Source organism: Onychostoma macrolepis, chromosome 12 (assembly GCF_012432095.1).
Source record: "Onychostoma macrolepis isolate SWU-2019 chromosome 12, ASM1243209v1, whole genome shotgun sequence".
In the NCBI taxonomy this organism is placed as follows: domain Eukaryota; kingdom Metazoa; phylum Chordata; class Actinopteri; order Cypriniformes; family Cyprinidae; genus Onychostoma; species Onychostoma macrolepis.
Window position 1 is genome coordinate 6,988,266 of NC_081166.1, and position 15,572 is coordinate 7,003,837.

Sequence of the window (15,572 nt, forward strand, 5' to 3'; positions counted from 1 at the left end):
CCTTCTCACCGTGCATTAGGACGATATAGACACGCGTCCTCTTCCAGGCAGTTTCATAACATTTTATGTTGATTGGAAATTCTTAATTATTGCCCTGATGGTGGAAATGGGAATTTTCACTGCTCTAGCTCTTTTCTTAAAGCCACTTCACTAATTTGTGAAGCTCAATTATATTTTGCTGCACATCAGAAATATATTCTTTGGTTTTTCTCATTGTGATGGATGATTAAGGGAATTTGGGCTTTGTTTTCCCTCCTATTTATATTTCTGTGAAACAGGAAGCCATGGCTGGATAATTTCATGTTCATAATCACCCTGGAGTGCTCAAAATTGTGAATATGAATGGGAATATACTTCAGAGATATTTTACTCATAAGAATTTCTAGGGGTACCAGTAATTGTGTCCAACGTGTATTTGAGATAAACAGTTATTTCATAATGATATTTCCCCCCATTTTAAATTCTTATTATCCAATGAAAGGTTAGATTTTTGTGATTTTTAAAAAATAAAATATCAAAAGGATTAACAATGCAGATTAATTTTCACACCCTTCTTTGATCATATTTACCAAGGGTGCAGATATTTTTGGCCATGACTATATGTAGCCTACGCAACCCAGGCAACGATTAGTTGTGTGAAACATAAGCCGCTTTTCCACCGAAATTACCTGGAACAATATGTCCCAGGAACTTTTTTTCCGCCAGACCTGTTGCTGTCTGCGTTTCCATCACGGTCTAAAGTACCGAGAAGATTAGGCAAATAGTCTGGTGACGTAACGTTAGGTCACGCCCCTTACTGCTGATTGGCTGCAAGTTTGTTTTGGTACTCGGCCCCGACTCAGTTTTCTAAAACGTTTTTGAAAAATTACATATCCCACCTTTAATCTATAAAGGTACATAAAACCATCAGTATTTTTGCAGTAATGATGCAACAGGTCTGATTCAAGTATGATAGACTGAAGGATGCTGCTAATAAAAAATATATATATATTTATTTTATTTTATTTTATGTATAAATGCAGGTGATTTCACTCCTACCTGTTACTGATGGATGCTGCTAATAAAATGTTTAATTTATAGTTTCATTTAATTTATCTTAATTTAATTTAATTTAATGTAACATTAGAACAGATAGCCAGCACAGACCAATTTATGCAGCATGTTGGATGTTAGTGATATAATCTTGTATTTCATTTTAGAGAGTGGACTGTAAATTTGTAATTGTAAATGATTTTAATATTTAATAAAATAAAAATAAAATAATGTTTATAATAAAAATAAATGTTTTATTTTATTTAATTTTTTTTGTTAAATTGTAGAGAGCGGATTGTAAATCTGTACAGTTTAAATTAATCTTGTGAATAAGAAATTGTATTTCTGCACTAGCGATGCAACAGGTCTGTGTTGAGAGTCCTACCTATTACTCACTATCTGATAGATGCTGAAAGGCCCATTGACTCTGCAAGCGTGTTGGCAGCTGTTGGGCTGTTGGGCAAGGAGTTGGCATATGTTAGAATAAAGTGCAGGTGAGGGCCAAACATGATTCTGAACTCTGACTGATCTCCACTCCATTGGAAAGGCAGCTACCTGAGGCTATATAGTCAGACTAGGTAGAGGTCTGCATGTAGAGGTCATGTTGGCTTGGATTGCACAGTATGTTTGGTCTGGATTCACACTGGCAGTGGGAATCTACTGTTGGCTTCATCAGTGTACTGTGATGTTGTCTTACTGATGGTCAATAACTGCTCTAATATAAGCCAAAATCAGCAGGCAATCGTTTCTCTTAGCCCTCGTGCTTTCTTTTCTGTACACAAACCACACGCGGTGTAATGGGAAATGGTTTCTTCATTAGAAGCTCATTAAGGGTGAATTAAGGATTAGTCTGGCCTGGCTGCCCAAAGTCCTTACAATTCCTCTTCCAAAAACACCCATCAGAACCCTCTGGCCATCACAAACCCAACACCGCAAAACAGTTGTATGCTAATAGCACCACTTTATAAAATGTAGGAATTTAGGAACTAAATTATATATTTTAAGGACTAAATTAAAAGTTGCTGAAGAAAAGACCTTTCTGAAGTGCTGTGGGATGTGTTATGGAAGCTTGTTGCGTTTTTTTTTTTTTTTTTGTAAGGTGTATTGTAAACTTGGAATTCTGAGAAAAAAAAAAGTCAGAACTGCAAGATGTAAACTTGGAATTCTGAGATAAAAAGGTTAAGAATTGTGAGATGTAAACTTTGAATTCTGAGTTTTTAAAAAAAGTCAGAATTGCAAGATACTGACATTTCGGACTTTTCTTTTTTAGAATTGTGAGTTTGTATCTCGCAGTTGCAAGTTAACAATTGCAAAATATTAACTCAGAATTTGCAGTTGCAATTTATTAATTACGTGCATGTAAACTCATGAAAAAGTCAGAATTTCCACATAAACACTTTTACCTTTTTTTTAAGTTTTCGACTATACAATATATCATACAATTGTGAGTTAATAATTGCGTGATATAAACTCAGAATTCTGAGAAAAAAGTCAGAATTGAAAGATGTAACCTTGTAAACTTTTTTTCTCAGAATCATTCGTTTGTATCTCGCAGTTGCGAGTTATTAATCGCACAATATAAATTCTGTGGTAAAAAAAAATTGACAGAGGAAAACTCGCAATTCATACTTTTTTCCCTTTTTTCTGATTTCTGAGAAAAAGTCTGAATTGTGTGATAAAATGTCGCAATTACCTTAATTTTTTTTATCCTGTGAAATAAGCAATAAGCTTCTATAAAGAAATAAGCTCTTCTATAAGAAATAAGCTTCTATTGTACGTAGCAAGGCAAAAGATGAAAAAAAGACTTCATTCACTACATTGATCCTCATGTGAAACCTCTTTTAAATCAGAAGCCAAACCAGTAACCCAAGGACAAACAATCTTCTAGCTTTAGCCGCCAAATGTGCTGGTGCTTTTGCTATATAAGACTAGAAAAATTCTTTGTCCATAGTAAAGATGAAACAGCGTGGGTGGAAAGGTGGTTGTCTGTGCATGGTGTGAAGTAGACTCTTGACCTATGGCAGTGACAAAGTGAAAAATAGCCATGACCTTCAACTTTGAGTGTAATTTCTGAGTGCATGGACTTAATGCGCTCTTAAAGACACACTAGTCCAGATTTGGGCATTGCTAAAGTCTATGCATTTTCAAATATGCACCCATGTCTGTTTGGCTTTAGCAGGAGAGAGGTGCTAAATTATTCCCACAATCCCCTTAAAGACATGCAGAGCCTCACCATATAGCAGTATAAATTTGGTTTCATTATAGGGAATTGAAATGAAAGAAAGGAATAGAAACTGACCATTGTTTGTCCTGTCCAAATAGGTAGAATAGTAGAATTAGTAGATATAATAGTAGAATAATAATAAGTCCATTAGAAGTACTCTCGTCTTTATAGCTCTAATCATTTTCATCTGCTCTTAAATGAAAATAGGAGAATGCCAAGGGGGCTTGGATAATAGCATCCTGCATTCATCTCCACTGTGCTGCCATAGTTCCCATGATCCTCATCTCACACTGCCTCTCTTCGCGACTGCCGCAATTAGGACAATTATACTTGAGTGATTGTTTCTGCTCTTTGTCTAATAGTAGTAAGTTGAGAAGTTCCTCAGATTAAAGATTTCACTGAGATATGAACTCACACTGATGTTCAGTCACCTGAACACAACTGCTGAAAACATCCACTGCATCCTGCTTTATCTAGGGTATGTGTTCAAGAGTGTGGAAGAAACCCGATCAATATTGTTCAAAATGACGTACAGCGAGTTTGTAGTGTTTGATTGCTGTCAGTATACAGTCAATAAAATCATCATATTGTAATAAATTCAGCCACCACTAGGGGCCACTGGTGAGCTTCCTTATTGCGGATTAACACCTATGCTGCCACCACCTTTAATTTTATTATCGAATCGAATCGAATCGTAATCGTAATCGTAATCGTATCGTAGAATTTTTTGAGGTATCGCAAATATCGTATCACTGGGTCTGAGAATCGATATCATATCGTATCGTGACGAACTATCCGATTTACACCCTTAGTCAAAACACACTCACAAGCATTACAAAAGGAATACACTTTTTATTAGCAACAATAGCAGACATATGGCATTGTCTCACTTAAATATCCTGATTACATACACTGGTCATATTATTTCATTAAACCGTGAACACACATTTAAAAGAGAACCCGAGTACTCATTCCAAATTCGCAGCAAACTATAAATAGTGTGATATCTCATGCAAAGCACACTTAATTAGAAACTCCAAGCATAAATCACATGCCCTATGTGTAATAACCAGCACAGGCAATCAACATACAATTCGGGAGGACAGTAATCACCAATGGCTGAGCACAACAACAACACACATAAATCTTATGGAATAATTAAAATAATTTCGAACTTCCCTGTCCACGTCCGACGACACCCTGCCGTCAGGACTCATATATATATATGAACTCTTCATATATACACACATGCATATATATATATATATATATATATATATACAGTGGGGCAAAAAAGTATTTAGTCAGCCACCAATTGTGCAAGATCTCCCACTTAAAAAGATGAGAGAGGCCTGTGATTTTCATCATAGGTATACCTCAACTATGAGAGACAAAATGAGAAAGAAAAATCCAGAAAATCACATTGTAGGATTTTTAAAGAATTAATTGGTAAATTCCTCGGTAAAATAAGTATTTGGTCACTTACAAACAAGCAAGACTTCTGGCTCTCACAGACCTGTAACTTCTTCTTTAAGAGGCTCCTCTGTCCTCCACTCGTTACCTGTATTAATGGCATCTGTTTGAACTCGTTATCAGTATAAAAGACACCTTTCCACAACCTCAAACAGTCCAACTCCAAACTCCACCTTGTCGTGTTTGGAGGAGAAAGAATGCTGTATCATGGGGGTGGAAACATCATGCTTTGGGGCTGTTTTTCTGCAAAGGGACCAGGACGACTGATCCGTGTAAACGAAAGAATGAATGGGGCCATGTATCGTAAGATTTTGAGTGAAAACCTCCTTCCATCAGCAAGGGCATTGAAGATGAAACGTGGCTGGGTCTTTCAGCATGACAATGATCCCAAACACATCGCAACGAAGGAGTGGCTTCGTAAGAAGCATTTCAAGGTCCTGGAGTGGCCTAGCCAGTCTCCAGATCTCAACCCCATCTAAAATATTTGGAGGGAGTTGAAAGTCCGTGTTGCCCAGCGACAGCCCCAAAACATTACTGCTCCAGAGGAGATCTGCATGGAGGAATGGGCCAAAATACCAGCAACAGTGTGTGAAAACCTTGTGAAGACTTACAGAAAACGTTTGACCTCTGTCATTGCCAACAAAGGGTATATAACAAAGTATTGAGATGAAATTTTGTTATTGACCAAATACTTATTTTCCACCATAATTTGCAAATAAATTCTTTAAAAATCCTACAATGTGATTTTCTGGATTTTTTTTCTCATTTTGTCTCTCATAGTTGAGGTATACCTATGATGAAAATTACAGGCCTCTCTCATCTTTTTAAGTGGGAGAACTTGCACAATTGGTGGCTGACTAAATACTTTTTTGCCCCACTGTATATATATATGCATGCACACACACACACATTTATATGAATGTCAAATATTTAAAAAAGTGTTTTTGGTATGATTTTTTATTCATGTAATTTTATAATTTTTTTTAAATTTATATTGCAAAAAACATATTTTTACGACTATTTAAAAAAAATAAAAATAATTTAGACTCATTTTCTATTTATAATTACTTTGGTTTTGTAATTATTCAGATTCAGCTCCCATAGACAATGAATTGGAAACTGCCAATAAAGCTCTGCTCTCTCCTCACCTGTGGACACGTACACTTAAACTGCAGAGGTGGAGAGTGGTCAGGTCGGGCCCCCAGGGGCCCCAGAGTGCTGAAAAATGAAGTCAGTGTCCTTCACCTTTAATAACACATAGTCTGTTTACTAGCTTTCGGGTCTGTTGTGTGTGACGATTTCTGTGTGCATCTTTGAATCTGTTGATTCAAATAACTTGCCTTTGAATATCAGACATATGCAAAACTAAATTAAGAAAACAAAGTGAAACACCTCAGCATCTTACCTGCCAAGTTGAAATAATGTGGTGTAATTGCACCTTCGTCACTGAAACAGTTGGCTGTAAGGTGACAAACTATCTTCAGCTGTGTTTTCTGACAATTTCAGTTGTGTTTGTGTTGTAAGCCAATAGCAAGTGTATTCTTCATTGCTGTAATATGTTTCTGCAGGATTTATAGAGACATATTTCTTGCTCCATATGCGATGGAACCGCTTCTGTCCCTGCCGACACTCTCCTGAAGATGCCACCGCCATACCGTCTGCTTTAGTGTGGGATTAGATTAGATTTGCTTTCCATAATCATAATGCTGTAATTTGCTTAGTGCAGCCAGTCCACTGGAGAGATTTTATTCCAGCTACTGTGGGGAAATTAAAGCAGTTCGCCCACACACACTGACGCAGACAGACAGACAGAGTCACTGTGTTATCAGCCTTTGTGAAGTCTGTCTTTTTCTAGAGAGAGAGCAAGAGTGTGTGCGTCTGGAAAAGTTCAATCAAGCCATCTGGACTGTAATTTATTTTCAAGACGCTACCTAGTTCAATCCCAGACTTTTTCATGACAATCTATTACAAGGTTCAGTTGTTTTGACTGAATCCTTACAGACGTTCTCCAAAGACCTGGATGAAGTACAGATTTTACAGAGTTAGAAAGAGTGGAACTGTGTCTGTTTATGCTGCACAATTTCAAGTACAGTGCAGGTGTTCTTGTAATTTTTAGATCTTGGTGTCAAACATCAACTCAATTACAGCGCAGACATTTAGTTCTAAATTCTGTCTAACATGCATTCTTTCTGTGATTTTTTAAATTGTTTTTCTGTGTGCACGTAAGAAGACAGCTGTCGTGTCTCGCTGTTGTAATAGAACCTGTTTTTTTAACAAATGTAAAACTGTACTCTGTCTACACTTCATTTTGTTGTGCTCTGTCTTTTTTTTTATGCAAGAAACCATTCTGTGTGAACAGTCGCTTACTCATCTGCATTTCCTAGAAAATCCTCTCTCATTAGACATGTACTTTATACTTTTGGATGTAATACTTTAAAGAGTGAACAGCTGAATGGTTGCAGACTCAGTTTATATATGCACACAATATAAACTGCACACAAAAATATTGAAGTATCAAAGCAAAATTAGAGAAAGAAAATACCAAAAATTGTGTGTAACAATAAGTGTAAATTAATACAGCTTTGAATTGTTGTTGTTGTTTTTCAATTAGAAAGTGTCCTGTTTAATTAAATAGTTTTTATCTGCGTAAAAATAAATAAATAAATAAATAATAATATCATATACTTTTTACAATGATTTGCAGAAAACAGCCACTAAAATGTAATTTAGTGTAACAATCTTGTCAAGCATATTTACCACAAGAATCAGTTTATGACATATTAAAAGACTAATTAGTTTTCACCACAAATTCTACTTAATTGTAATTTTAAACTTTGCCACTGTCACATTTTGGCCATTTGTCAGCAAGAAATTTGTACTACTTTAAAATGCAATACATTTTTGTATGCTCACTTATTCTTTTATATATTTGAATACGTACAGGTCAGAATAAGTATGCTCTTTCAATTTTTACAAGTTTTACACTGAATGACAATGGAACATTATTTCACCCATATTTTATCCTCCCAAAACTTATTTGAAACCTTAAAAGTAGACACTTCTACTTGCATTTAATGTGCTTTCTATGTATATAAAATCACTTGTGTAAAATTTATTTTGATGCGGACATTTAAATGTCTTTGACCCACATACAATTGTAATCCTCACAAATCAAAATTTTGATTAATATATGAAATTGTTTAATTAAATTCATAATTATCATATATATATGATAATATACATACATGGGTAGTGGACGTATGTGTCCTATGGTGTGACAGCAAAAATAAAAAAAAAAACATTGAAGATAAACCTCTTTGCTATTTGTAACTCTACACTACGTCACACCATAGGACACAGTCCAATTTTTATTGTCAACTACCCACATACATCATACATACATTATCACATCTGTCTTCATTAATTTTATAAAAAAAAAAAAAATCACACATTTTGGTCAGATTTTCCAAGACACTGAAGCCTGGAATTGAAATACAGAAATCGCAGTATGAATTCCAATAACAAATGTCCACATTAATTTTGTAGCTGTATACTTTTACAGGTTGTTTCAGTTTTATTTCTCCTACAGAATTTTGGCAGAAACATCTGAGATGCTTAAATAATGGAGGGCTCCATTAAGTTGTCTGTCCAATGAAAGAGCAACCCCTGAGCAATAAAACTTTTCTCAAGGTGTGCGTGCGTGAATGTTGGCCTTGTACTGAGTGTCCCTCTGGGAAGAGGTTAGAGACTGTCATGGCGCCACACGCACACAGGCTAAATAAAGACAAACAGCGGTTCAGCAATGACTCTGCCTAAATGACATGGCGGTTAAAGATGTATGGGGAGCTGGCTCAGAGATGGAGTCTGTAAAAATATAGTCTTGCATGGAATTGTTCAGTTTAGTGTGTTTAGTATTTTACCCACTAGAGACACAGTGGGTACGGAAAGTATTCAGACCCCCTTAAATTTTTCACTCTTTGTTATATATACAGAAAAACACAGAATTGTTGACATTTTTGCAGATTTATTAAAAAAGAAAACCTGAAATATCACATGGTCCTAAGTATTCAGACCCTTTGCTCAGTATTTAGTAGAAGCACCCTTTTGATCTAATACAGCCATGAGTCTTTTTGGGAAAGATGCAACAAGTTTTTCACACCTGGATTTGGGGATCCTCTGCCATTCCTCCTTGCAGATCCTCTCCAGTTCTGTCAGGTTGGATGGTAAACGTTGGTGGACAGCCATTTTTAGGTCTCTCCAGAGATGCTCAATTGGGTTTAAGTCAGGGCTCTGGCTGGGCCATTCAAGAACAGTCACGGAGTTGTTGTGAAGCCACTCCTTCATTATTTTAGCTGTGTGCTTAGGGTCATTGTCTTGTTGGAAGGTAAACCTTCGGCCCAGTCTGAGGTCCTGAGCACTCTGGAGAAGGTTTTCGTCCAGGATATCCCTGTACTTGGCCGCATTCATCTTTCCCTCGATTGCAACCAGTCGTCCTGTCCCTGTAGCTGAAAAACACCCCCACAGCATGATGCTGCCACCACCATGCTTCACTGTTGGGACTGTATTGGACAGGTGATGAGCAGGCCAAAAAGTTCTATCTTGGTCTCATCAGACCAGAGAATCTTATTCAGTTGTTTTTTAGCAAACTCCATGCAGGCTTTCATGTGTCTTGCACTGAGGAGAGGCTTCTGTCGGGCCACTCTGCCATAAAGCCCCGACTGGTGGAGGGCTGCAGTGATGGTTGACTTTCTACAACTTTCTCCCATCTCCCGACTGCATCTCTGGAGCTGAGCCACAGTGATCTTTGGGTTCTACTTTACCTCTCTCACTAAGGCTCTTTTCCCCCGATAGCTCAGTTTGGCCAGACGGCCAGCTCTAGGAAGGGTTCTAGTCGTCCCAAACGTCTTCCATTTAAGGATTATGGAGGACACTGTGCTCTTAGGAACCTTAAGTGCAGCAGAAATTTTTTTGTAACCTTGGTCAGATATGTGCCTTGCCACAATTCTGTCTCTGAGCTCTTCAGGCAGTTCCTCTGACCTCATGATTCTCATTTGCTCTGAGATGCACTGTGAGCTGTAAGGTCTTATATAGACAGGTGTGTGGCTTTCCTAATCAAGTCCAATCAGTATAATCAAACACAGCTGGACTCAAATGAAGATGTAGAACCATCTCAAGGATGATCAGAAGAAATGGACAGCACCTGAGATAAATATATGAGTGTCACAGCAAAGGGTCTGAATACTTAGGACCATGTGATATTTCAGTTTTTCTTTTTTAATAAATCTGCAAAAATGTCAACATTTCTGTGTTTTTCTGTCAAGATGGGGTGCTGTGTGTACATTAATGAGGAAAAAAAATGAACTTAAATGATTTTAGCAAATGGCTGCAATCTAACAAAGAGTGAAAAATTTAAGGGGGTCTGAATACTTTCCGTACCCACTGTACATGCTTTATGGGTGCAGTATTTGTTTGCATGTCCAGCTGACTTCATCCACCTGTCATTCCCAGCTTGTGTGTGTGTGTGTGTGTGTGTGTGTGTACACTTTACGTCAAGCTCCACAGACTGTATGAAATATACATATATATGTGAATAGAAGATGGGGAAGCAGGGAAGGCACTGAGAGAAACACCTCAAGTGCAGAAGAATTCTCTTCACCTTCTCTGGATCTGTCTGCGGAAGAATGCCGTGGAAGTCATGAGGCTGGTTTTTCGGATGCACCCTTATATAGGCCATGTTGGGATTAAGATGATATTCCAGAGAGACGCTGGGAGCAAGATATTTACATATGAATGCTGTATTTCATTTGTTTTTGTTTGTTTTTGTTTAGAATAGAGTTATAGGGCTCTGAGAGCTTTTGGAGGAGGCCCAAGTTTGTTTGATGGGTGTGAAATTTTCCTGAATTTGAGGTGGTATGAGTCATGTGACTTTGGCATAGACAAAGTGTTATGTATATTTTTGGCATTAACTGCTTTGGCATCAATTTTTCAATGGCTTTGTGACTGAGGGTCAATATTATGCAGATATATACAGTAGCTTTCAAAAGTTTGGGGTCAGTAAGATTTTTTAAAAGTTTTTGACAGAAGTCTCTTAATGCCCACACTGTAAAAAAAAAAAAAGCCAACTTAAAATTTTAAGGCAACCAGCTTCAGCAGATTTTTGAGTTTTCTCAACTTGTCGTTTTAAGTTTATACAACAAAAATTTGAGAATCTCCCACAAAAATAAGTTGAGCAAACTCAAAAATCTGCTGAAGCTGGTAAAACATTTTTTTTTAAGTTCGCTCAACTTTTTATTTTTTTTTCCAGTGAAGGCTGCACATACAGTATTTGATCAAAAATACAGTAAAAAAGTGTAATGTTGTGAAATATTTTTACAATAATAAATATCAGTTTTCTATTTAAATATATTTTAAAATATGATGTATCTTTTTCTGATGGCAAAGCTGAATTTTCAGCAGCCATTATTCCAGTCTTCAGTGTCTCATGACCATTTCAAAATCATTTTAATATGCTGATCTGGTGCGCAGGAAACATTTGAAAACTGTTGAGCTGCTTAATATTTTTGTGGAAATGTTCTATTCTTTGAAATATTCTATTCTGTGATGGATAAAAAGTTCAAAAGAACAGCATTTATTTGAAACAGAAATCTTATGTAACATTGTAAATATTTTTTTATGTACACTTTTAATAAATGTAATGTGTGATCGCTGAATGAAAGTATTAATTTCTTTAAAAATAACCCAAAATGTTTGAATGGCAGTGTAAATAATCAATTTAACAGCAAACGAGAAGCACACAAAATTGCTTTACCATTCTTTTATATATTTTATTAATTTCTGTATTTTTACTTTTTAAATAATGTTTTTTCTTTTACATTTTTTCACAATACATTTTATTAATTCAACATTTATTTAGAAAAATAAAATCTAAGTTGTACATGGTTATAAAAAAAATAAAACAGAAGGATATATGGTTATCAGCTGATGATATTTATCTCAAAATGGAGAAAATAGTACAAATACTTGTACTGTTACCTTGCTACAGTAGTAAGCTGCTGTTAGTACTGAACTTGGGTTTGGACCAAGAATCATTCTTAGTCTCATGAATAGCTAAATACAGTAAAACTACCTGCTTTATTGCATAAGAGTTTGCACATTTGTATATTTGTTCTGTGTGTTTGTAAGCACATCACACCTCGGTTCTCTTTAATGAGTCCGACACATAATCACTCATTATGAGAGAAAGCGAGAGAGAGGAGCAAAGGTGCCCGTACTTTTAATAGAAACCACATAGCTTGTGTTTAATTATGGATGTTAACCCCTGGGCAGCGCATACGCACATATGTGTGCGTGAGATACTCGTTAATGAGTTAAGAAGTGTAATTCTCCGTGTAGCGCTTGTGCCGGACCTTTTGTGACACCGGCCACCAGACCCCTTTTGGCTCCTCGACAACCTGTCGCCAAAACAACTACCACAGCCCCCCGGGAAGCCCCGTCTGACCCCTTTCATTCTTCTGCACACTCACGATAACAAGCACAGGAGAAGCAAAGAGACCATAACTGCAGTTTGTCTTCTGAGAGCGTCTCGAACCCCTCCGACAGGCTTTTTTAAAACAAACTCTAGAATTTACATCTAACGCCAGCGCCCATTAAGGTAGTTTCTCTCTGAACACTTGCAGTGGCAATCTGACTAATTTTTTCAAAGGCCTCTTTCTACCCTCTGTCTCTTTCGTATCTGTCAATTAAGATATGCGTCCCATAAGCCCCTGTACAATTTACACAATTTGGTCCCAGAGCACTTGTTACTGGTCTGCTCATGTAAGGTTACAGAAGGGCATTATCCCCTCTTTTCTGCCATTTACTGCATCAGTAATAGAGACTCTGTGATCTTACTGTTGTATCTCCGCTCCACTAGGCCCCTCGGAGGCCCATCAGGGTGTTTGTTAGCTCCATTGACGGATCATTAAGGCTTTTAGTCGACCAGATCATTTGTTCTCTAATGAGAGGAAGAAACGCGAGCCCTGATACTCATCGATGATCAATGTCTTCTGCCTGTTTTAACTGTATCACTCGTTCTCGGTCTCGCTCTCTTTCTCGCTGTCTGCATCTTTATCTCTCTATCTGAGATAAAAGTGGAGTTCGAAACGCTTGGGAACAATTAGCCTCACCCGTCTAATCAAATCTCTCGTGCACGAATCCTTCCACCTCATTTTCATAAAATGTTGTGAATATCCCAAACCGTGCATTACATTAATACCCCGGCCCTCCTCGTCGTCTAGCCCGTTTCTTCCTCTAACTGGCTTCTGCGTCGTCAACCCTCTTGCAGTGGTTGAATCCTAATTTGCATGCTATCCATTCTAAATAGTATGCAAGATTAGGATTAATGCGTCCTGGATCATAGTACGTGTGAAATAGTAGGCTTGTCTCAAAATGCACAGATGGCAGAATATTTGCAATGGATTTTCGAAGTAGGCACACTTTTTTTTAGCTAATTTGTCTGTGCTTTTTGGGCTAATATGGCTAATCTGTGTGTGCTTGGGTCTATTGTGGCCCGTTTCGCATCGCACGTAGGAAGACAAGAAGTTTATGATGGTTTTTGAAACTGTTTCAGTAAATGTATAAACTATAAAGTTAAAAGGGCACTTTTCCCCTCATAACGACATTGTCTATACATGGAAACTTGTCATATTTTCAATATAATATATACAGTATATATATATATATATATATATATATATATGTAAGGAATAATTGACGACGGGCCGTTGGATTATTAGAAAAATAATGCACACCCGAGGTGGTGATGCGGTCACGACGCGAAGCGGAGTGGCCTTTACACCTCGGGTGTGCATTATTTTTCTAATAATTCAATGGACCAAAGTCAATTATTCCGCTTATACTACGGTTGCCACACCTCAAGACATCGATCAGATTATATATTTCAAGGCATTCGTCCAGTATTTCTACTTAAATCGCTATTGTGAGTAGGATTATTTCTTCCGCATCTCATCCAACGCCTCCGTTGCTAATTCCAAAAACCTCATTTTAAACCTAGTAACGGAGGCTTGAGCCGTTGATAACAGACTAATGCAGTTAATAAGTAAGTTATGAGAGAGAGAGTGAGAGAGAGAGAATGATCTCTGTGCGTCTCTCAATAGTGTTCGGCAGCAATGTCTCTAGTTATAGTGAAACTTAGTTCCTTTTGTTCACAAACAGCGCCGTTGTTGTCACCTCGCTTGTGAGAAATCATGTAGTTTTTAAGTTGTTTACTGATAAAATCGTCAGAGTAGTGCTAACAACATTAGCGGGATGTATGCTAGTGTGTGCAAACTGTTATGTATGTGTGGTCTGTGAGGGAGAGAGAGCAGGAGAGATAGAGTATGTGCTTTCCGTGTGGCAAAAACATGGACATGATCTGTCGTTTTAATCCATTTGTTTACTATATTTATTTGTTTGGCCAGTGTCGTTGTGAGTTTTGGTTATTTTGCTGTTGTAAGACCTTTGAAATAACAGAAATCATTTGGCGAAGTAGATATGGTCATGTAATGAGGTCAAGAGCTGCCTGAAACTACGTTCGCCGTGCGTTTCCCTGAGAATAATTGCATACCTTAGAACATTCATCAGCCAATCAGATTCAAGCATTCAACGGCCCCGTAGTATATATATATACAGTATATATAATTTTACTGCAACTGTAATAATGGTACAGTAATAACTGTAATAATAAAGTTTTTAATGGTTCCGGCTCATAAGAGTCTATTTAAATTTAACTCTTGGGTGAGTCGCTTTGAATGATTCTGGTTCAAAAGAGTCATTTGTTCGTGATTCAATGAATCGGTTGTACGTTTTTCACACACTAAAAATAATCAGTTCATAAGAGTCATTTGTTCGTGAATCGGACTACACATCGTGTAGACTACACAACACTTTTGTTGTTTTTTGCCACGAGAACAGCTCAAGAGAAAGAAGTGTTTGGCATGATTTGACGAAACATTCATTGTTTAAGTCATTATATTTAGTTCGGACAGCAGAGGTAAATATGATTTCATTTTGCTGATGACTGGTAGATTCAGCACTGAGGGAAACACACGAGTTACTGTATCTCCAATGGAATTCTAGCAATGCACAAATCGTGATTAAAGATAGCGATTAATTTGACAGTCTGTATTTTTTACCCAGCCATAATATTTAGTTCAAGTATACTTCCAAATTGAGTAAAAAGTTGCAATGCTGCACTGTTTACGCTTCGTGATGAAATTTGTTCCGCATGCGCTGGTTAATCGTACAGTGTTGTTTAGTCACACTTAATCTATCTATCTATCTATCATCTAAAATTTACATGATACAACTGGATACATTCATACATATTTACTCAACAGTGAAGAACATGGAAATATGTTAAATCTGTATTCACTTCCCTATTGCTTTTGTTCTCAATGGAGGAGCTAAAACTTAGTTTAGTGAAACCAGAGAGATACCACAAACCGTCTGCCTAATAGATCATTCTGACAGTTTAATTTTAATGCTTGATTATCATTCAATCTTATAATTGTATTATCCAACCGTTCAATTAATTTGGTCTATATTTACACCGATGATTAGGATCAGAATCGAAATTGTAGTCGCTGGCTCTGCGCGTGTCGAAAGAAACCAGACTATCTGTTGGAGTAGCTCTCCTGATATTCCTGCTCCTACAGAAATGGGATATCAGCTCCATCTGCTCCCAGCATCTTTCCATTAGAGGAACGAATACTCTTAGATGTGATTGAGTGCATGGACCCACTTTAAATGATCAGACGTGACTATGCTATGTTACAAAATGAGCTTACAAATAGAGACATCTCTA

At 37.1% G+C, this 15,572-nt stretch overlaps 1 protein-coding gene across 7 annotated transcripts in view; it reads left to right on the plus strand.

The window, feature by feature from the left end:
• Window positions 1-15,572, plus strand: part of sdk2b (sidekick cell adhesion molecule 2b) — a 341,245-nt gene that overhangs the window by 216,305 nt on the left and 109,368 nt on the right. The window lies entirely within an intron of this gene.